This window comes from Hibiscus syriacus, unplaced genomic scaffold, assembly GCF_006381635.1.
Source record: "Hibiscus syriacus cultivar Baekdansim isolate YM2019G1 unplaced genomic scaffold, ASM638163v2 tig00112490_pilon, whole genome shotgun sequence".
In the NCBI taxonomy this organism is placed as follows: Eukaryota; Viridiplantae; Streptophyta; class Magnoliopsida; order Malvales; family Malvaceae; genus Hibiscus; species Hibiscus syriacus.
The window spans coordinates 557,170-580,779 of NW_024063343.1; the positions used below are offsets into that span (position 1 = coordinate 557,170).

Here is a 23,610-nt window from a genome sequence, read left to right on the forward strand (position 1 = left end):
ATATCAAAATGTACTAATTAGTAATTTAACCTAATTAGTATATATGATTGAATATAAATAATTAAAAATATAAGGACTAAATATAATATTTACCTAAATATAAAATATAGATGGGAATAAATATAAATAAATAAAAATAAAAGACTGAATTAAAATGTGTAAAACCTGTTTCCGGGACCAAAATAGAAGGATTACAAAGATTGAAGGATCACACATACAATTTTCACATGCTTAAATTAATAAAAACCCTTCTCCCAAGACGACACCATATGGGAGAGGGTATAAATGGCCTAAAATAGGCCCAAATAGGGTAAACCCTCTCATTTCTCTAGTTTCATTTCTCTCTCTAAACCGAGAGAACCCTCTCGGTTCTCTCTCAATTCCTCATCTGAGAAAGATCGGCACTGGCTGGTAGCCGAGTACTGCCGTCAACCGCCACCATTCACGGTGGTTGGAATTTTGCAAACTATCCTAAAATGTAGATCAACTTTCCCTCTTTCCAAATCTGACTTCTCTTTTCTCTAAAAACCCTTCAATAAACCTAAATCTAGGATTTTTACCTTTGGTAAAATCGTTTTTCCGACGACCTTTGGGCTTCAAAGATCCTCTATAATGATGAGGAAATCTAGTGAGTCACCGGACCTACGGTGGTGACTCACCATAGACCAGTATGTTGTGCGGTCTGTGTTCATCATTTGGAACCTTCGGGATAGCTCTGGAGAGGCGACAATCATCGTGGCAGCGTCTGGTTGGAGCAATAGAGGCAATGGCCGAAATAGGCCCTAGGGTGGCAATGATACCCTAGGGTTTCTGTTGGTGCCTTATGAACCGTTGGATCTCTCCAGATCCAATGATGATGGTTGCTAGCGGCTGCTGGAGAAGTATAGGAAACCCTAGATGGGTCTTGGGCTTTTCGGGCCTGTTGGGTCTGAACCGGGCTGTTGGGAGTTGGTTCTGTTATAATTGGGCCTTCGAGTCTTTATTTGTAACGGGGCCCCGATTTTATAATATTTATAATATAATAATATAATAATATTAATATATAATGATAGTAATATAGTAATAATATAATAATAGTAATATTATAATAATATCAACTCATACGAAAATGACTGTCGACAGCTGCCCATCTTCGATTATTTTTGTGTAAACAATAATAAAGCAAAGATAAAAAGACAAGAAATTTTCGTTATGCTGACTTATTTCTATTAGGAAATCAAAAATAAAAACATCGTACCTTGAGGTTTTACAGATGACCGGAGGCTTTACAAATCACCCGGAGGATTTAATTTTCTAGAACATTAATGAGAACTTTGAAAATCGCTTCATCATTTTCATGCGAAAACATCCTACCTTTAGGTTTTACAAATGACCCGGAGGCTTTACAAATTCGTGGGAAATAATTTACTAGGACAATAAATGAGAAACTTTGAAAATCGCTTCTTCATTTTCATGCAAAAACATCCTACCCTGAGGTTTACAGATGGCCCAGAGGTTTTACAAATTCGTGGGAAATAATTTACTAGGTAAGAAACCTCTTACTTTTCAAAAATTTCATTTTTAGCAAAGATTAAATGAGAAACGTTGAAAATTGTTTTCTCATTTTCAAATAACTCGTTAGTTGGGCATGCCCCAAAAATACTGTTTCTTCTATATGGATTGCATGTATCTATTCTTCAGATGTTTGCCTTTCTAGACATGATTCCTTCATTTGAATTCTACCTTACATTTAAGGTATTTGTTCCTGCATCTTCATGTAAAAATGTATTTATGCAAATGAAATCAAATGTATCAATGTAATGTATGATGTTCTGCATTAATGTATCAATCTTCATTTGACTCCAAAGTTGAATCTTTTTCCACTTGATCATTCCTTTCCAAGGTTCGCTTCAGTCATTAGTGTAGCAACTCATGCTATCGGGCTTGTATTTCTGAATAACTATATGCTCAACTTGCATCTTTTATGTCTTCTTTACCTCAATGAAAAACTGTTTCATTTATGGAACTCTTGTTATATTTAGAATTATGACCTTGTTTTCCATTTTGTCCTCGATAAAACCAGTTGTCTCTATCTGAACTTGTGTATAAATCCGATAAATCTTTCTGTCTTTGAAAAGAGAATCTATCATCTACAGGATGTAGATGTAACTCTCAGGGGGGATTAATCAGATATCAACCAGTCTGTTCTAATTTAACTCTTGAAATACTTCACAAGAAGGATTTATCCTAATTTCTTTCATGTCTCCATATCTAATCAAATCTCGAACATATCATTGATATGCTTGACCATCGTTCAATCTTAGTTGGCTCTACTAGTTTCTTGTTGTTGAAGTTCCAGCGTTTTTGTGGAAGGAAATCTTCAATCTTAGTTGGCTCTACTAGTTTCTTGTTGTTGAAGTTCCAGCGTTCTTTTGTGGAAGGAAATCTTCATCATTTCTCATTTCTAAATCTTGGCGTTGAAGACAAACTTCATCTTATGATCATAACATTGGTTCAACATCTTAATTACTGTTTCGTAAAATATTTGACAACACATTCATCATTTCCTACGGCTTTTGACTAGATTTTCAACCAAGGAACCCTTTGCATGATTCAGAGCTTTTGTATAATGACGTAAGTAAGATGCTTTAACTTGTTAGCATCATATCAGGGAATATTTGACAACACATTCATCCTTTCCTGTAGCTCTGGTGGGGATAATGTAATCACATGGTGGACAAAGCAGTGATGTATGGTCAACTTTATTGTCATTGTTTCACCATTTTCATTCTTCATACCTTTTTGTCTCTTTGAAAATATTTGCCCAAATCAATGATCTTTCCATGATAAGGGCTTTTAGCACGCCCCCAGCATTTTGCTTTTTGTTGATGTGAGCCTTCAAGATGTCCTAATATTTTCATACTAATGTAATTGTTCAAAATACCCTGTTGGATCATTTTTGTCTAAAATAGACCTTCAAAATGTCCCACATGTATCATTTTTTGTCTGAAATGGGCATTCAAAATATCTCGATGTTTCCATACTGTTGTAATTGTTCAAAATGCCCCAGATCACAAGACTCGCTTTTAGTGTCCCTTTAACTTGGATCTTATGCTCCTTACGAGATCCAACTTTGATAATGCCCCATCGTGGGTACTCGTGGCTCTCTTTATGTCAAAACTCTTAATCTTGAATTCTCTCATTCCTTTGAAAGAAATGTATGATAGACATGCATATTCCGAATGAAATAATTATCTATTCCTTGACTGGTTACATTCTTGCCCTTTTGTTAGGCTCTTAGATATGTGCATTTCTTTCGAATGAGGTGATCATCTTCTTCTTGATAGGTTGTCAGAAAGGAATATTATAAGTCCATCTCCCCATACTTTTGATTCTCAGGCCACTTGCTTTCAAGAATGTGAAATGCTTCATCATTCTGGCCTTGCTCATTCTTTTTCTCAAATAGGTAGAGTAGGCATCAACTTAACTCAGGATTCTTTCTCATTCAAGACCATCCTGTTTAAAAATGTTCTTCATCCTTTCTTATCAACAAATGAAATAATTTTGGAAAATATTGTCCCTTACAGGTTCACAATAGAATGAAATCATAAGCATGACTTCAAAGAATATCAAAAGAATCAACAACTTTTACTATTTCAGAGTTATAGTTCTTTGACAAGTATCAAGATTGAGAGGTTAGTTATAAGTTGGCTTCCCTATTTTCTATGGTTACATCTTAGTAAAGATGTCACTCCTCTCTCGCTCTTTTGTGAATATTGTCACATGCCTCACTTTCTTGACTTGGTATCTTTAGCCGGATTCATACAAAATGACACAACTAGCATAACAGTTACTAGACCTTCTAAAATACCTCCATTTCAATTCTCTGAAATCTTTGATTCTACCCAAAGCAGTGTGAAAATATCGGTCTAACAATGAAATTTATGTGTGTGCACATGTGTGAAGTAGACTATAACAGGTATTTATTCCACTTTTTATAACAACTTCTTCTTTTGCCATTTTGGCTAGCTGAATTCAGCTTTATTGGAATTAACCTTAATTGGGTTAATTGGAACTTATCCATAAAGCCAGGGTTATTAACCAATTGCTCTAGAGAGACAACTTTACTGCTTATATGACTTTTACTCTTTAATGAAAACATGTTATAGTTTATGTGTTTGGTGGAAGTCAGAAAATCTCATCACTAAATTTCAATTTCCAAGCAGCTGACTTTAGACTAGATTTGTCAAAGTTTCATCGTCGAGCCTCATTAATAAAAAAATAATCTTGTCAATTTTGCAATGTCACAAAAGATGCCCCACATTGTACACTTCTTTATATAAATACCAAGCCTTTTGTCTAATTCCTTACATTGGAGAAGGATATCTCATATTCGTAATAGGGTAGTGTTTGGGTATATTTCATATGAGGTAAGGTCAGGGTTCCTTTTTTCTGGTTTTCAATCTTGATACCTTGTCAAAGATGTATAACTCTAACCATAAAGAGTTTTTAATCCATTGATATTCAAAGAACTACAAGTTTGTAAAATTGATTCAATTCTCATAACCTTAAAAGCAACACACTTTTATAAAAAAGGAACACACTTTTATCAAAAAGGCGGAGAAATGAACAAAAAACATGTACAAACAATATGCTACAAAATAAGATAAAGCTCCATGATTGATGAAATGATCCCTTCTTTGATCAGGATGCCCTATTACTTATCCAATGTGATGACAATTAACTTAATCATTCTTTTATGCCCCACTTGAGTTTGTCATCCATTGCTCCACCAATTCTTGTGTTAATGTCACATTATCAACAAGCATCTCTATCTCCTTAAACAGTAACCTACAATTCCCTATAGAATTTCCAGGTACCCCTAAGTGAAAATCACAAACACTATCTTGATTATAGCTATTAGTAGAAGGGTTTGGTGGCACTTTCATTGGCCTCGATATGAGGTATTAACTCTCAATCAAAAGAGGGTATAGGTCTGAGATAGAAATTTGGAACACCTCTAAAGTATTTCTTGATCGTGGGATTTTCTTTGGTTGGTCCAAACCACTAATTGCTCATTTTTTTTTTACGGTTACGGGGACTTTGGATGTGAAATTCATTCACATCATAAGCTTTCGTTTTTTGATATGGTGGGCTTTTGGATGTGACTTTTAAGTTTCCTTTTCTAACTGCATTTTCAATCAATTCTCCACTTGTCACAAGATGCTTAAAGCCATCTTTTGAACTTGCCAACATTAACTCATAAAAATAGGCTGGAAGGGAATCATGAAACATATATGATATATCTTCTTCTATCATGAGAGGTTGAACTTGTGATGCTACTTCTCTCCATCTTAAAGTATATTCTTTAAATCTTTCATTGGCTTTTATCTTTATTTCTTGAAGATCCTTACATTTGGGAGCTAAGATTTTAACATATCGATATTGTCTCAAAAATGCATAAGCTAAATCAACCCATCTCTTGATTTGTTCTCTGTCTAAATGATTGTATCATACTACTGTTGGCCCAATGAGACTATCATGGAAAGAGTGAATTAACAAATTATCAAAATTTAGGCACCCTTCCATTTTTCTGCAAAACATTTTCAAGTGAATTAAAGGACAACTGGTTCCATCATATTTCTCAAAATCAGGCATCCTAAATTTATGGGGGATAACCAAATATGGAACAAAACTGAATTCTCTTGCTTCTAGTTCTTCATGAGAGATATTAACATCTTTCATAGCTTTGATTGCTTCCTCCACCTGCTTGAATTCATCCTCATATTGTGCATAGTTAATGAGGCTATTCTTTGGATTTTGAGTGGGATGCCCCATGGTATGTTATTATTCTTGATGCATTAACCTGATAGCATTGTTGCTCTTTAACGGTCATCACTTCTTCATTAGCAGTCCTAGTTTTCGTTACTTGGACCATATGATTCGATCCATCTTGTAGAGATCCCAATGTTTCATTACTCGTATCTTGATGTAACCTGTCAAATTGTTCTTTCAGCTGATCTTGTAATCCCTCATGAGATTGTCCCATTGTTTCCATGATGATGACACACTAATATGAATGAATGATCTTGATTTTACTATTACAAAAACTTAAATAAATAAATGTAATACAAATGCGAAAATGCAAAAATGGGAATGCAAAATATATAATGCAAATGTATGTATGCAAAAGGTATCATCCGAGAGTGATTATCTTAAAACAACTTTTTTTGAACACAAAAGTTTCGATACATCAAATAAAACTTTTACATATAAGGGATAGCTTTAACTCCCAATTTCTCTATTTCCCTCAAAAGCCAAATTAATTTCCACTTGTGCTCAGGTGTAGAGTTGTCAATCTGGTTTGACTCTTGCGTAAAACCAGCTAAATCAATCAGTTTACGAGCCACATTGCTCGCTTGGGCAGCAACTTCCTTTATGACATTATCTTTTTCCTTCAACTTACATGTTAATTCTTGGATTTGTAAACAATTGTTCATTTTTCCTTGAAAGGGAATCTTTGTGTTAATAAGATCTTGTACAGGATCAAAAAACGTTATCAATTTCTTATTTTTGTCTTTAGTTTCTTCTAGTTCAGCTTCAATTCCACACTGATGGATATGATATGAATCCTCCATTTTGATTATGACCTTATTCAAAATTTGATTTTCGGCTTGGCATCTTTCCAACTTGATGTCGGTTGTATCGCACATTTCTTCTGTAACTCATAGATCCTGAAAAAACTTCTTGCCTGGATCTTCATGTTTCTTGTAATTCTTTTTTAGTTTAGTGACCCCATTTATCCACTCTTCCATGGTATTTCATAGACCAGCCTTTTGAAAAGCTTGACTAATCTTTTCGAAATCCTCGCGCATGGTTTTCATTTATGCATTTAGTTTATCATTTTCAATTTTCAAATGATGTATTTGAGCCTCATTTCTTCAATAAATCTTCTTCCTTCTAGATTCCTCTACTAATACTCTTACCTTTGAATACCTTTGGTATCAACTTGCTAGGATAATCAGTGGCCAAACTAGGTCGATCTTTTACCTCGTACTCTAAAATTCCATATTCCAACAGAAGTTTGACTCGATGTTTGAAAGCAGTACAGTTCTCAATGGAATGTCCTTGAATGCCGGTATGATATTCACAACGAACATTAACATCATACCAACTTGGATAAGGAGGTTGCCAAGGTTTCATATATTGTGGAGCCACTTCTGTTACTTCTAGTAGCTACTCATACAATTTCTTATATGATGTAGGGATATCATCAAAATGAGAACCTCCTTTCGTTTTGGATTGATCCTGAGTTTTTTGGGAAATGACTCCTAAATGACGACGAGTTCTGATTGCATGATTTCTTCTCATCTCTGGGAACTTTTACAATTATTTCCTTAGGTTCTCTTGACAAATTGTTGTTACGGATGGTAACTATGCAGAATTTCTCACATTGGTTAGGATCAGAAGTCCCTTGTATATCTGAGATTGCAGGATTAGGTTTATTGATTTCTCTCTCCTTTTGTGCAGGAGTCTCTTTTTCATTGGTCAAAACAGATATTCTATTCATCATCTTGGACATTTTCTCCTTTATCTCTCGTAACTCCTTTTGCTCTTTAATGGACATACGATCTTTGGGCACATATCTATCTTTATCCTCGGAGTTTCCTCATAACGCGATTCCTTAGTCGTGTTATAGTTTACTTGATCATAAAACCCTTTGTCCATAATGAAAATCTTTTTGATGACCACTCTTAAATCAATACCTTCTGGTTATGCCATGATTATGCATTGTAAGCAAAATAAATTAATATAAACAAGTTAGGGCAAAATAAAATGTATATAAAAAGAATAATTTTTTGTAAATACATCCTATGCTTTCTAGTTCCATGCTTTGTTTGGAAAAATAACCTAATCGCATTATTTCTAGTTAACATGCATTTATTCAGAAAATAAAATAATACTAAATAAAATAAAAGACTCAATATGCTTTCCCTTGTGTGCTAACTTTTCAAGACTCATTTGGGTTAGGTTCCACCTAGACTCCAGTTCTAGGTTTTATTATATGCTGAGTTTTGGCTTTAAGGTAAAAAGGGTCAATGAATTGTCCTTTGTTGGTATCCCTTTAAACTGCCAAGCCCTCAATCCTGGTCTATTACAGATTTTCAGATTAAGTTCAATTCAAAGGAACACACTTCCTTATGTCCATACGGAGGTGAAAACCACACGAGGAACATAAGGCGTGAGCTCAAAGAATGGTCCCCTATCCCATACGGAGGTGAAAATCACACGAGGTAGTAGTTTCTCATTCACTTAAACAGGATAAGAGCATGGTTTTAGCTCATGTCATTAATGCAGTGTACAATGGGTGAGGAAAAGCATAAAATACATCATATTATTCTATTCTAAAGACTTTAATTAAATCTGTACACATAAAAAAAGTTAGTAAAATAATAAAAATAATTAAAACAAATTTATTATTTACTGCAAAGACAAATAATTAATAAATTGGTAGTTGGACTCTCTTTTAAATTCCTCAGCAGAGTCGCCAAGCTGTCGAGACCTTTCTCTAACCGGCGACAGAGAGTGCAAATAGTACACCCCAAACGATGTAACTAGTCTAAAAAAGTAAGTGTTTATCCTCCTTGAATCAAATAAAACACCAAGCTGTAGAGTCGCCACTAAACTTTTTATTTGGTGAGATTGCTCACCAAAATGTTATATTATTCTAATAATATTCCTAAGAATAATATTGAAATAATACAACTCGGGTCTGCTTACCAGAAAAATGAGTTCGAGAGTCGGTTACGTATGGGGAAGGATTAGCACCCCCATAACGCCCAAAATTGGTACCGATATTTATTAATTAGTGTCTTTACAATAAATTATAAATTTGTTTTCTAAATTTAAATTTACTAATAATTTAATATAGATAAATATTAAATATTACTAGTCATATTATAATATTTAATATTAAAACTATATAAATTAGATTTAAAATTAACCTAATATACAAAAGTACTATAATAATTAATCCTATAATTAATAAATAGTGATTAAAAACTAAAATAGTAAAATTAATCAACCTAATTCGAAATAATATCAAAATTATGTACTAATTATGTAATTTAACCTAATTACTAATATAGGATTAAAATATAAATAATAAAAAATATAAGGACTAAATATAATATTTTACCCTAAATATATAAATATATAGGCAGGACTAAAATATAAATAAATAAAAATAAAAGACTGAATTAAACTGGGTAAAACTTGTTTCCGGGGACCAAAATAGAAGGATTACAAAGATAAAGGGACCACAAATAAAATTTTTCCATGCCTAAATTACGTAAAAACCCTTCTCCCAAAACGACACCGTATGGGAGAGGATATAAATGGCCTAAAATCAGCCCAAAGAGGGTAAACCCTCTCATTTCTCTTGTTTCATTCTCTATCTAAACTGAGATAACCCTCTCGGTTCTCTCTAAATTCCTCATCTGAGGAAGACCGACCACTGGCCAGCAGCCGAGTGCCGCCTTCAACCGCCGACCACCATTCATGGTGGCCAAAATTTTGCAAACTACCCTAAAATATAGATCGACTTTCCCTCTTTCCAAATCCGACTTCTTTTTTTCTCTAAAAACCCTTCAATAAACCTAAATCTAGGATTTTTACCTTTGGTAAAATCTTTCTTCCGACGACCTTTGGATTTCGGTGATGGTAAGTGCTCTCAACTTCTTCCCTCTATTTACTGCTTGGTTGTTATCTCTTCTGTTTCTGGTGCTTGGTTGCTCTTGGCTTTCATTGCTTGCCCTCTCTGTTGTTGTGTGTTCTTGCTTGTTTTCGTTTCGCTCCCGTTCTTGCTGCTTTTGTTGTGTTATAGGTTTGGGGTTTATATAGCCCTTAGAGATCCTCTATAATGATGAGGAAATCCAGTGAGTCACTGGACCTACGGTGGTAACTCGCCATAGACCAGTGTGTTGTGTGGTCTGTGTTCATCCATTGGAACCTTCAGGATAGCTCTGGAGAGGCGACAATCATCGTGGCAGCATCTGGTTGGAGCAATAGAGGCGGTGGCCAAAATAGGCCCTAGGGTTTCTCCTGGTGCTTTGTGGACCGTTGGATCTCTCCAGATCCAACGATGATGGTTGTTGGCGACTGCTGGAGAAGCATGGGAAACCCTAGATGGGTCTTGGGCTTTTCAGGCCTGTTGGGTCTGAACTGGGCTGTTGGGACTTGGTTCTGTTGTAATTGGGCCTTTGGGTCTTCATTTGTAATGGGGCCCCGATTTTGTAATATTTGTAATATAATAATAATAATAATAATATAGTAATAATATAATATATTATTATTATAATATCAACTCGGACGAAAATGACTGTCGACAAAACATTTTTGAACTATCAAGTTCAAAATGTGGGCAACACACCTTATATGGAAGTACTTACCATTGTAGGGAATAGGATAAATGACATTCAAATCATCTTTCAGTCTCCTGACCATTTTATCATTTGCAGAAGCATTATCAAGTGTAATGGTAAATGTTTTTTTTAAAAGACCCCACTTACATATCATCTTTTTAACAAACTTAAAGATTGACTCACCATCATGAGGATGAGGAAAATGACGAAAATTAAGTATTTTAGACTGGAGTTTCCAGTTATTATCAACATAATGAGAAGTAAGATCAAAATAAGAACGTGAAGTGTAGGCAGACCAACCATCACATGTAAAACAAACACGACTTGAAACAATATGCATTGAATAAAGTAGCAATTTTTTATGCTTTTCATGCTCCAACATGCAATACTTAGTAACAATATACCTAGATATATCCTTAACAGAATTATTAAGGTAACAATGCAAATTCCTAAGTTTTTCATGCTCAACAATACTATATGCATAACCATGACACATAATAGCCTCAGCAAACAATTTACAGTATTTGTTTTGATCAAAAGAAATTATCAAAGCAGGATTTTCAGCAAGATATTATTTATAAGATTGACATTTCTCTGTATGCCTTCTAGGGTTAGATGTACCAATATAAGAATCAGCTTTATACCTTTTATTTTTGCAATACTTACGCTCGGCGTAAACAGAACCATCGACATATTTGATGAATGTGTAATGCTCCCAAACATGAGAAGTTTTTATCCCAACCTTAGCTGAACATTTAGCCTTCCTCTTAGATGATTTATTGATATCAACTGCTTCTGAAAATAGATCATTTATATCACCTTGCAAAAAAAAAAACAGAGTTAGTATACAAAATTAAAATATATATATATATATAAAGTAATGGGCAGTTTACCTCTTTCAAAATGTTCTTCATTCTGATTTGTTGGGTTTTCTCTTACAAAAAAAATAAATAATATATTAATTCGAATATTAAAATAAAAATGAAAAAAAGGGAATGAAAAATACATGGATAACTCAACTCGTAAGACAAATTATCCATGAAACCGTAAAAAAAATAAAGGTTTCAGATAGTTTAGATTTAGGTTCGAGTTCAAATTCGGATTCGGGTTTGGATTGGGTTCAAGTTCGGGTTCGGGTTTGGACTCGGGTTTGGGTTTGGGTTTGGGATCAAGTTCGGGTTTAGGTTTGGTTTCATGTTTGGGTTCGGGTTTAGTTTTGGGTTTGGGTTTTGGTTAGGGTTTGGGTTAGGGTTAGGGTTATAGAAGATGAACATGGGTGGGTTTGATCTAAACAAACAGATTGGGTTTCGGTTTTCGGTGTTTGTAAGGATCAAAAAAGGGTTTTGGGATGAACAAGGATAAACTGATGTTTGGGTTTGGTGTTTGATCGAAAAAAAACAAGTTGGTTTTAAGTTTTGGGTGTTTGTAAGGGTTTGGGGAAGAACATGAATGAATAAGGGTTTAACTTTTTGGTGTTTGATCGAAAAAAAGGAATGAGTTTAGGTTTTGGTGTTTGTGAAGATCAAATAATGGTTTGGGAAAGAACACAGATGAACAAGGGTTGAATTTTTTGGTGTTTAATCGAAAAAAAAACACGAAATGGTTTGGGTTTTGGTCTTTGTGAAGATCAAAGGAGGATTTTTGGGATGAACACGAATGAACAAGGGTTGAAATTTTGGGTGTTTGATAAAAAAACACAAAATGGTTTGGGTTTTAGTGTTTGTGAAGATCAAATGAGGGTTTTTGGGATGAACGTAGATGAAAAAATATGAACACATATGAATTTCTAGAGAGAAGTCAGAGAATTTTGAGAGAATCAGAGAGTTAGAGAGAGAGAGCAAAATAACAAAATGAGAAAAAGAAAGGAAAATGACTAAAAATGAAAATTTTTGCCTATTATATGTAAACTATATAGTATATATAGTTCATATGTATACTATATAGTATATATAGTTTACATATAGTATAGGTTATTATATATTGGTTATATATAGTTTAAATATTACTATCTATAAACTATATAGTTTATATATAATTCCATAAATTAACCCTAAACCCTAAACCCTAAACCCTAAAAAATATATACTATATATATAAATTATATAGTTTATATATAGTTTATATTAATAAACTATATAATTTATACATATTATATATTATTTATAATTATACATAATATATAAATATAAATTGTATAGTTTATATATAGTTCATATATAATTTTTATATATATGAACTATATATAAACTATATAGTTTCTATATATATATAGTTGTTTTAATTTTTTTCTCAACTTTTGAAATGAATGCAATTTAGTTTATTTTATAGATTTTCTTCAGACTTTACAATCATTTCGATTTGATCTCTTTGTGTTGTTTAATTTATTTAAATTTTTATTTGTAATTTTATATTTGTTCAATTTAGTCCTTAAAATTATATTTGCATCTGAAATTGACATATACTTATTACTTATTTATATTTTTAAGTGGCTTATAACTTTTTAAATGGGTATAATTTAATATTTTTTTGTATGAATTTCAACCTCACATTTTAAAATTATTTCAATTTGATCCCTCATCAATGCATGTTGTTTAATTTATTTAAATTTTTATTTGCAATTTCATATTTGTTCAATTTAGTTCTTAAATTTTTATTTTTCATAAAATTGATCTATGATTATTTATATTTTTAGTAATTTACTCTAAATCATATACAATTACAAATTGCAATTCAACGTTTACGAAAACGAAAACAATTAATCCAAAATAAAAATTAACCCATTTAAACTCAATTTGTATCTGAAAAAGATCTAACTTGAATTTTATCTGCTAATGATGTGACCCGATCTGAACGAGATTCGCCTGAAGTCCATCCGAACCTGAATTAACCTGGTCTTTAACTGCTCCGAACATGATTTTTTTTTACTTAAACTGACATCGATCCGAACTTAAAGTAAACCGACATGTCCACAAACTGTACTAATATAGTGAAGAGAGGGAAAGAACTAAGAACTACCGTGTTTTGATTTTAAAATATTAGGAATAGTGAAGACGCCATGAAATTATACCGCCTTGAATTTTTTAATTTAATGACAGCTTTAAAGTATTTTGTCTTTAATCTTTTTTAAATAAAAAAATAGTGAACAGTAAAGACGATGGGAAAATATTCTATCTTTAATTTCTTAATTCAAAAAATTATGTTTAGATGACGAGGATAAGTTGCTTGTTAGGGGTCTAAACGAGCCGATTTGAACTCGAGTATTGTCAAGCTCGACTCGAACTCTAAAATTTTAAATGTAAGCTCAACTCGAAAACTCGCGAGCCTAAAATTTTTAAACTCGAATCGAACTCGAAAGATAATATTGAAACTCGACGCAAACTCGAAAAGGCTCGAACTCAAAAAAAATTCAAGAGCTCGACTGAAGCTCGAAACTCAAACTCGATTCAAGCTCGAACTCGCCCACAAAGTATGTTGAAAGGAGGTAGCTGCCTTTTATTTATAATATCAAATAAGTGGTCCACTCATGTTCTTCCCCAATGTGGGATATTGCTTCAGCACACGATTCTACCGAGCACACAATTCCGAAACAGTAACTCACAACAAGAGCTGGAAAATAAGACCAAGAAGCCAAAAGCTCCAGAACCTGTTGAACCTAATGAAAAGATTTCTTTGAAAAAATCTCAAAATTCGAAGAAATCCGACTACAGCGTTAGAGATGAAGTTTCTGAAGACAATCAACGAGAAACTGATGTTTTTGAAGTCCCGGTGGAAAAAGCAGCGATTAAACCTAAGGTGGAAGTTGAAGAAGTCGATCAAGGAGAAGAGGAAACCAAAGCGATAGAGATATCAACTGCACCACCAGCAACATTCGAGCCGAAGAAACCATCTTTGCATAAATTGGCTTTGAAAAATGATGAGATAAATAAGCTGAAATCCAAGCTAGAAGAGAAAGAAAAGGAGCTTAGTGTGTTTACTCAAGGAAACAAGGACCTGAAAAAGCAGCTCAATGAAGCGACCTTGAACATTTCGAGTGCTAAAGCCAAGGAGGAAGAAATGACTTTGAAGTTGAGCCAAGTAGGGGAGGAACTAGGAGCAAGTAAAACAGACGCAGCTCAATTGAATGAAAAGCTCCAATAAGTTGAAGAGCAAAATGAAGCATTGGAAGTCGAGATGAAGAAGTTAAGGGTACATACTGAACAGTGGAGAAAAGCAGTGGATGCTGTAGCAGCTATTCTCTCCGGGGGCATGGAGATGAACAGGAGGATTTCGAACCAGTTTTTAGTACAAATTTATCCATTCTAAATTCCATTCACCATAATTGTATGGTGTTGTGAACAAATATCAATGTTATTCTACTTAATATCTTAATTATTAACTCGACACTACAGGCTTGATTTCCAAAGGTTATACTGCTGAGTATGATTCAAAGAGTATTTGATCATTTGGAATTTTATTCATAAATAATGTAATTTTAAAAAATTTAAAACTATAATATAATATTTTTTGAGCTGCTCACAAGTTTTTCGAGTCGAGTATCGAGTAATTCGTTTCGGCTCGTTAAGAACTCGAGTCGAGTTCAAGCTCGAGTCGAGTCCATTCGATTCGAGTATTTAATGAGCCAAGATCGAGTCAATCTCGAATAGCTCGTAATCTGTCTCGTCTCATTTACAGCCCTATTACTTGTACTCCAACATTGTTTTCACTGTAAATTTTGTTATACTTTGAAAAATAAATATGTGAATGCAATATTTTAAAAATTAGAAAACCGAGTCTATAATATCTACGTAATTTACCCTGGACCCTTTAAAATCAACAAACAAGATATCCAACCTGAAAATATTTTCTAGAAATAATACCTAACAATTTTTAGGGTAAATTACATGTTAGTACTTAAATTATTAGTTTTGATTCGTTTTAGTATATAAACTTTTAATTTTTAAAATCAAACCTAAAATTTTTAGTTTTTATTTCATTTTAGTACCATGACGTTAAAAATTTTAGTTTTTATTTCATTTTAATTTCTCTGTTCAAAATGTAATATTAAGTTTTTGAAGAAATTAAAAGTTTAGGTATTAAATATTTAAACTAATCAAAACTTATAGTTTAGGTACTAAATGTGTTAAATTTTTAACAGCGAGTACTAAAATAAAATGAAAACTAAGTATTAGGTATGATTTTAAAAAAAAATAGGTACTAAAATAAATAAATAAACTAATAATTTAGATACTAATTATATAGTTTACTCAAATTTAATAAACAAATCAAGTATCATATATCAAATATTTTTTTTTAACGCCTCTGGTCCTAAATGCACAGAATCAAGAGATTTGACATCACTGCCACTAAACACAACACTTGCGAAAACAAAAGGTCAATGGGAAAAAACCGGCCATGGAAATTATGAAACATCAACTTGATCAAAGATGTGATATTCCATTGAGAATATAATAGAAAGAATACTGTTGATTGATCCTTCCCACCATTCACATGCACAGCTAAACCATTTATCTCATCCACAAATATCTTATAAGCATCCACACATCTGGCAGCGGATTTATGATCTCCATGATGATAAGGAAAATTATTATTCTTTTTAGAGATCACCACGTTTAAGTAATTACGTTTCCGGTGCATTATTTTTTTTCATTAATCTGGGGTACTTACTAGTGATAGTATCTATTCTAAAGATTTCAATAATTTGATAATCAACGTTGAAATACTCTACAATCTCTGATGCTCGACTCTGGGACCTCTAAAAATAAAAATTTTCCTTTAACCACTGAAGTAACTTGATTCATGTAAATATGTGTGCATCGTTAATAAACTAAAAAAATCTTATCATATATTATATCGTAATCACCTCAATCGTACATTAAATTTGTAAGAGGCCATATTTTTGTTATCATTTATTCCTGTCCATGATTTTTCTATTTAAAATTGTGATATCATTTTTATTTTACTATCGATTCTGTTATTACTATCCAGGTACAGCATAATAAATAAAATTTTTATATAAAAGAAAATGATATTATCTCTATTAATAAACAATAATGTTGTGCTCAGCTTTGCTTACAAAAGGAGTAAGAATTCTGGGTTTATTCTTAACACAACGCATCATAAAATAAATTATTAATTTTGGTGAAGAAAACGAAGAGCACCATGTTGGATCATAAACTTGATTCATTATGAGAGCCTAAACCCAAACCCAAACTAAATTGATGTCATTACTTACATCATTTAATTAAAGATGTCATTGCTTACATCATTTAATTAATGATGTCATTGCTTACATCAATTTAGTTAGGTGAGAGTTAGATATTTGTTGAATTTGTAATGGTTTAAATTAGTTTATTTGTGTGGTGTAGGATTGTTCTTGAATAGTATAAATACCCCTTCCCATTTTAGTTTTAAGTATCAAGAAAAATTAAGAGCTTCTAAGTGAGTGAAGAAGCAAAGTCTTATAAGAGTGAGTTGTAGTTCTTGTTTTTGAGTGAGAGTACTCTTGTAATATTTGTTTGAGTTTCAATAAAAGTTGTTTGTGTGAGTGTTTTATTTCTAACAAAGTGGTATCAGAGCGAGTTGGAAAGATCGAAGGTCTCGACGAGAGGAATACGACGCCGCCAGAATTTTCTCAATCTGAGTTCTGACGCACCGCCACGCACCGCCGGAAGACTGCTGCCAGAAAATCGAGTTGACTCACCGAGTTGAGCCGAGTCAGCCGAGTTGGAGCCCTTGACCGAGTTGTCCAAGTCCCTCCAAAGTTTTTTTTCATCGTTCCGGATTCATCCGTGCAATCGGATTTTACAAAATCTCATTATATTGAGAGATATGGCAAATGGTATGGCACCATTCCAAGTTCCGACACTCAACAACAACAACTACGACACTTGGAGTATCAAAATGAAGGCACTTCTTGGATCACAAGATGTGTGAGATATCATAGAGAAAGGCTATAACGAGCCTGCGGATGATGATGCTTTTGCTACTCTTACACCAGATCAAAAGACAACTTTGAAGGATTCAAGAAAGAGAGACAAGAAGGCTCTCTACCTCATCTATCAAGCATTAGATGATGATGGTTTTGAAAAGATTTCAAGTGCAAGCTCTAGCAAGGAAGCGTGGGAGAAGCTGTAAACCTCTTACAAAGGATCCGAGCAAGTGAAGAAGGTTCGTCTCCAAACATTAAGAGGTGAATTCGAATCCTTAAACATGAAAGAATCTGAGTCTATTTCAGATTATTTCTCAAGAGTAGTAGATGTTTCTAATCAATTAAAAAGAAATGGTGAAAAGTTAGACGATGTGAGGATAATAGAGAAGATACTCCGTTCGTTGGATCCCAAATTTGAGCACATCATCGTGACGATTGAAGAAACTAAAGACTTGGAAGAAATGAAGATCGAACAGCTCCAAGGATCATTGCAAGCATACGAAGAGAAGCATAAAAAGAAGCATGAGTTTACTGAGCAACTCCTCAAGCTGCAACTCAAGGATATGCATGAGAGCCAACGCAATGATAGAAACCAACGTGGCCAAGGCAGAGGTAGAGGCCATGGACGAGGTGGAAGTCGAGGTCGTGGACGAGGCTAGAATTACAACAATAACAATTCCAATAATAACTATGAGAAAGGAGAAAGCTCAACACGAGGCCGTGGAAGAATTAATCCAAACTCAAAGTATGACAAATCTCAAATTCGATGTTATAATTGTCAAAAATTTGGGCATTATGCTTCAGAATGTAGAGCTCCCAACAACAAAATTGAGGAGAAGGCCAATTACGTGGAGGAAAAGACAGATGGCAAAGAAACTCTTCTTCTAGCACGAAAGAAAACTGATGGTGGCCAAGCAAATTCCTGGTATCTTGACAGTGGTGCAAGCAATCACATGTGTGGAAGGAAAGACATGTTTGTGGAGCTAGACGAGTCAGTAAGTGGAAATGTTTCGTTTGGAGATGATTCCGCAATAGCAGTGAAAGGGAGAGGTAACATTCTTATCCGTTTGAAAGATGGGAGACATCAATTTATTTCAAATGTCTACTATGTGCCCAATATGAAAAGTAACATTTTAAGTTTAGGGCAACTGGTAGAGAAAGGTTATGATATTCATATAAATAATTATAATCTTTCTATAAAAGATGATAAGAATAACTTCATTGCTAAAGTGCCGATGTCAAAGAATAGAATGTTCTTGATCAACATACAAAATGATGTTGCAAAGTGCCTGAAAGCTTGCTACAAAGATGCATCATGGCTTTGGCATCTTCGATTTGGGCATCTCAATTTTGGAGGTCTAGAGCTATTATCTAAGAAGGAGATGGTGAAAGGACTACCTCACATCAACCATCCTGACCAGCTCTGTGAAGGGTGTCTAGTCGGGAAACAATTCAGGAAAAGCTTTCCAAAGGAGTCAGAGACAAGAGCTAAGAAGCCACTTGAGCTCATCCATACCGATGTGTGTGGACCGATCAAGCCAAGCTCTCTCGGTAACAATAACTATTTTCTTCTCTTCATTGATGATTTTTCAAGAAAAAACCTGGGTATATTTCTTGAAATAGAAGTCAGAAGTTTTTGAAGTCTTCAAGAAGTTCAAAGCAGCAGTGGAGAGAGAAAGCGGTAGAAAGATCAAAGCCATGAGATCCGATCGAGGTGGAGAATTTACTTCCAGGGAGTTTCAAGAGTTCTGTGAAGCAAATGGAATTCGTCGACCAATGACAGTTCCTAGATCCCCCCCAGCAAAATGGTGTGGCAGAAAGAAAGAATAGAACAATCCTCGACATGGCACGAAGCATGCTCAAAAGCAAGAAACTACCCAAAGAATTTTGGGCGGAAGCAGTATCGTGTGCAGTCTACTTGTCAAATCGATCTCCAACAAGAAGTGTATGGGGAAAGACACCGCAAGAGGCATGGAGTGGAAGAAAGCCTGGCATTTCCCACTTGAGAACCTTTGGAAGTATAGCCCATGTTCACGTACCAGACGAGAGAAGAACGAAGCTTGATGATAAAAGCGAGAGTTTTATCTTCATCGGCTATGATGCTAATTCGAAGGGCTACAAGTTGTACAATCCAGACAATAAGAAGTTTGTGATTAGTCGAGATGTGGTCTTCAACGAAGAAGGAGAATGAGATTTTAACTCTCATACAGATGACTTCAATTTCTTTCCTCAGTTTGAAGAAGATGAGCAGACAATGAGGGAGTAATTAGATGAATCTCAACAAGAGCTTGCAACTCCACCCACTTCACCAACATCAACCACTCAAGGAGACTCATCACCTTCATCATCGTCAAGTGGGAGTCAAAGTGAAAGAGTTGTGCAACGCACAAGAAGCCTTAGAGATCTCTATGAGGTAACTGAACGACAAGATAATCTTACATTATTTTGTTTGTTTGCCGATTGTGAACCAGTGAGCTTTCAAGAAGCGGTACAAGAAAAGAAATGGAGAGATGCGATGGACGAAGAAATCAAGGCCATCGAGAAGAATGACACATGGGAACTTACCTCACTTCCCAAGGGACATAAGGCGATAGGTGTCAAATGGGTGTACAAAACAAAGCAAAATGCCAAAGGAGAGATTGAAAGGCACAAGGCGAGGCTAGTTGCTAAAGGCTATAGTCAAAAGGCTGGAATTGACTATGATGAGGTATTTGCTCCTGTTGCTCGATTGGAGACTATCAGACTAATCATTTCTTTGGCAGCTCAAAACAAGTGGAAGATACAACAGATGGATGTAAAGTCCGCCTTCCTAAATGGAGTTCTTGAAGAGGAACTTTACATTCAGCAACCATCAGGCTATGAAGTCAAAGGGCATGAAGACAAGGTGTTGAAGTTGAAGAAGGCTCTTTACGGGCTAAAACAAGCACCAAGGGCATGGAATAGCCGAATCGACAAGTACTTCCAAGAGAATGGTTTCAACAAATGTCCCTACGAGCATGCTCTATATATCAAGATCAAAGATGAAGATATTTTGATCGTGTGCCTCTACGTGGACGATTTGATCTTCACTGGAAGCAACCCAAGCATGTTTAATGAATTCAAGGATGTGATGATGAAAGAATTCGAGATGACAGACATGGGGCTCATGGCGTACTACCTTGGCATTGAAGTTAAGCAACAAAATGATGGAATTTTCATTTCACAGGAAAGCTATGCAAAGGAGATACTGAAGAAGTTCAAGATGGAGAATTGTAAGCCAATAAGCACACCGGCAGAATACGGGATCAAGATGACCAAACATGAAGAAGGCGAAAGTGTAGATCCAACATTCTTCAAAAGTTTGGTAGGAAGTCTACGCTATCTAACTTGCACGAGACCCGATATTCTTCACGCAGTTGGATTGGTTAGTCGCTACATGGAATCCCCAACAACCACCCATTTTAAAGCTGCAAAGAGAATTCTTCGCTATCTGAAAGGTACAATTGACTTTGGCTTGTTCTATTCAGTTTCTAATGATTACAAGCTTGTTGGATATAGCGACAGTGATTGGGGTGGAGACATAGATAATCGAAGGAGCACTACTGGATTCGTATTTTTCATGGGAGATATTGCATTCACATGGATATCAAAGAAACAACCGATTGTAACATTGTCCACTTGTGAAGCGGAATATGTTGCTGCTACCTCATGTGTTTGTCATGCAATTTGGCTTAGAAATCTATTGAAGGAGATTGGTTTGATACAAGAAGAGCCTACCAAGGTTTGTGTTGACAACAAGTCAGCCATTGCCTTAGCGAAGAATCCAGTATTCCATGATCGAACCAAGCACATTGATATTCGCTACCACTATATAAGGGAGTGTGTTGCAAGAAAAGATGTGGAAGTTGAATATGTGAAGTCACAAGATCAAGTTGCTGATATTTTTACCAAGCCACTGACCATCGAAGACTTCTTAAGATTAAGGAACCTACTAGGGGTCACGAGATCAAGTTTAAGGGAGGGTGTTGGATCATAAACTTGATCCATTATGGGAGCCTAAACCCAAACCCAAACTAAATTGATGTCATTACTTACATCATTTAATTAAAGATGTCATTGCTTAAATCATTTAATTAATGATGTCATTGCTTACATCAATTTAGTTAGGTGAGAGTTAGATATTTGTTGAATTTGTAATGGTTTAAATTAGTTTATTTGTGTGGTGTAGGATTGTTCTTGAGTAGTATAAATACCCCTTCCCATTTTAGTTTTAAGTATCAAGAAAAATTAAGAGCTTCTAAGTGAGTGAAGAAGCAAAGTCTTATAAGAGTGAGTTGTAGTTCTTGTTTTTGAGTGAGAGTACTCTTGTAATATTTGTTTGAGTTTCAATAAAAGTTGTTTGTGTGAGTGTTTTATTTCCAACAAACTAATCCGCCATTGATATGCCAATATCTTTCCAAGTTATCACCACTTAAGCTTTGCTGGGAAATACTGAAACGGAAAAGGAAAAAAATGTTCAACTTCTAGGCACTAAAACTGAAATTTATCCATCAAATTGAATCGAAAAGCAGAACTTTACTGACCTTTTCAATGAGTGAAAGATAATACGGCTTCACTTGCTCAACGTCAACAGGGACTTTGCTCTTGCTGTAGAGGTCATATTTGCTGTAAAATTAACATTTTCGCCAAATCGTATTATAAACTTTTCGGATCGGATCGTAACAAAATTCAAGTCGTAAATTCTAATACTCGTAAAGTTAAACATTTGAGACCTACTTAAATACTCTCAACCACTTCAAATTTTCCTTATCCTCATCGTTAAGAAACTGCACGTATGCTTCTTCCTTATGAAAAGCTTCATAATTGTATTTTTCATTAATGATGTATTAAATAATAATATTATTTAAAATATAGATTATAAATACATGTATATATATTCTTACGATAAAGTGAACGGTATCGGATAACGAACAGCCCTGCCGAGGTAGAGTGGTTCCATTTTCCTTTGCCACCAAGTACATGTAATCATCATGCCCCCATGAAATGGTAACATTGTCAAGCCCACTGCCATCGGAGTAAATTCCATTCTTAATGTTGCAATTAGGATTGTTGTAATCTGGGTTTTCCTTAAAATACTGAGAAAAAAAAATAAAAAAAATATATTATTGTAGCATAGTGATGATCATGTTTTCAGTGACTAGAATAGTTATTTACCTTGTGGTGAATATTGGCTTCGTCAAAGGCACACCCAAGAGGAAATGTATCCCCAACAACAGCCCATTGTGGAAGCCCTCCAAACTTGGGTAGAGTTTGATATTTCTTAAATAAGATATCGAACGTGAACACACCATGAATGAGGGCAGTCAAATGCAGCCAGTCTTCATTTGGCTAATCTTTTCTAATTGCTTCAGCCGATTGCAACAAGTGCTGGATTTGAGGTTCATCCAAATCAGGGTAACTGTCATCCACAACCTCGTTCAACAACTCACAGCACTCCCATTTGCTCATTTCCATCCTATCCAGCTTTGAATATTCTTCCCTCATCTTTTGCACCTACACATTATGAATCGAATAAATTAAATTAAGAGGATCGTGTCCTTACGGTATTGAATCTAGATTCATTATATTTTAACATGTTTTTATGTTTTCTTTTGCTTACAAAATCATGTCTGATTAATATGTTGCTGTCTGTAGAATTCCTCCACGCTCTTTAGCCTTTCACTTTCTGCATTGTAATCCCTAAAGGATTGGCCGAATGAATTGATCTCCGGTGCCAAGAATCCATCTCCCCACAGAGATTTCGGCACTGGAAATCCTCCGTCCAACACCATTTCATTGGTTTCCTCGACAACATTCTGGGAATCTGCTTGGGACACTTTTAGAACATAAAATAAGCGCAATAAGTGATCATTACTGCAAATTCCATGAAAAAGATAAAGAAAAGAAACAATGAACGATACCTAGCGCAGGCTTCTCGATGAGGATAGTCATTTTCCCTCCCGAGAAAATGTTCGGGAAAAGAGAGAGAGAGAGAGATAGAGAGAGAGAGAGAGAATTTGCTGTCTGAAAAGCAAAAAATGAACCATTAGGAGAGTTCAAGTTGTTGCTGTTGCCACTACAAAAAAAAAAATTGTAATTGCTGATGGAATTGCTGACGGAATTTAAGTTTAGTAACAGAATTTATGAGGGAATAGAATAGTCAGTAAAACGCTAGTAAAATGCTAGTTTAAACCAACATTTCCGAGGAAATAAAGTAGTCCGTTAAATTTACCGACAAAATTCTATCAAAATATTATTGTG

At 34.6% G+C, this 23,610-nt stretch overlaps 2 pseudogenes; one reads left to right on the forward strand and one right to left on the reverse strand.

The window, feature by feature from the left end:
* The first annotated feature begins 13,871 nt into the window (after positions 1 to 13,871).
* LOC120180108 lies at positions 13,872 to 14,705 on the forward strand (annotated as a pseudogene).
* A 7,377-nt stretch (positions 14,706 to 22,082) lies between these two features.
* On the reverse strand, positions 22,083 to 23,316 carry LOC120180109 (annotated as a pseudogene).
* Between the last annotated feature and the right edge of the window lie 294 nt (positions 23,317 to 23,610).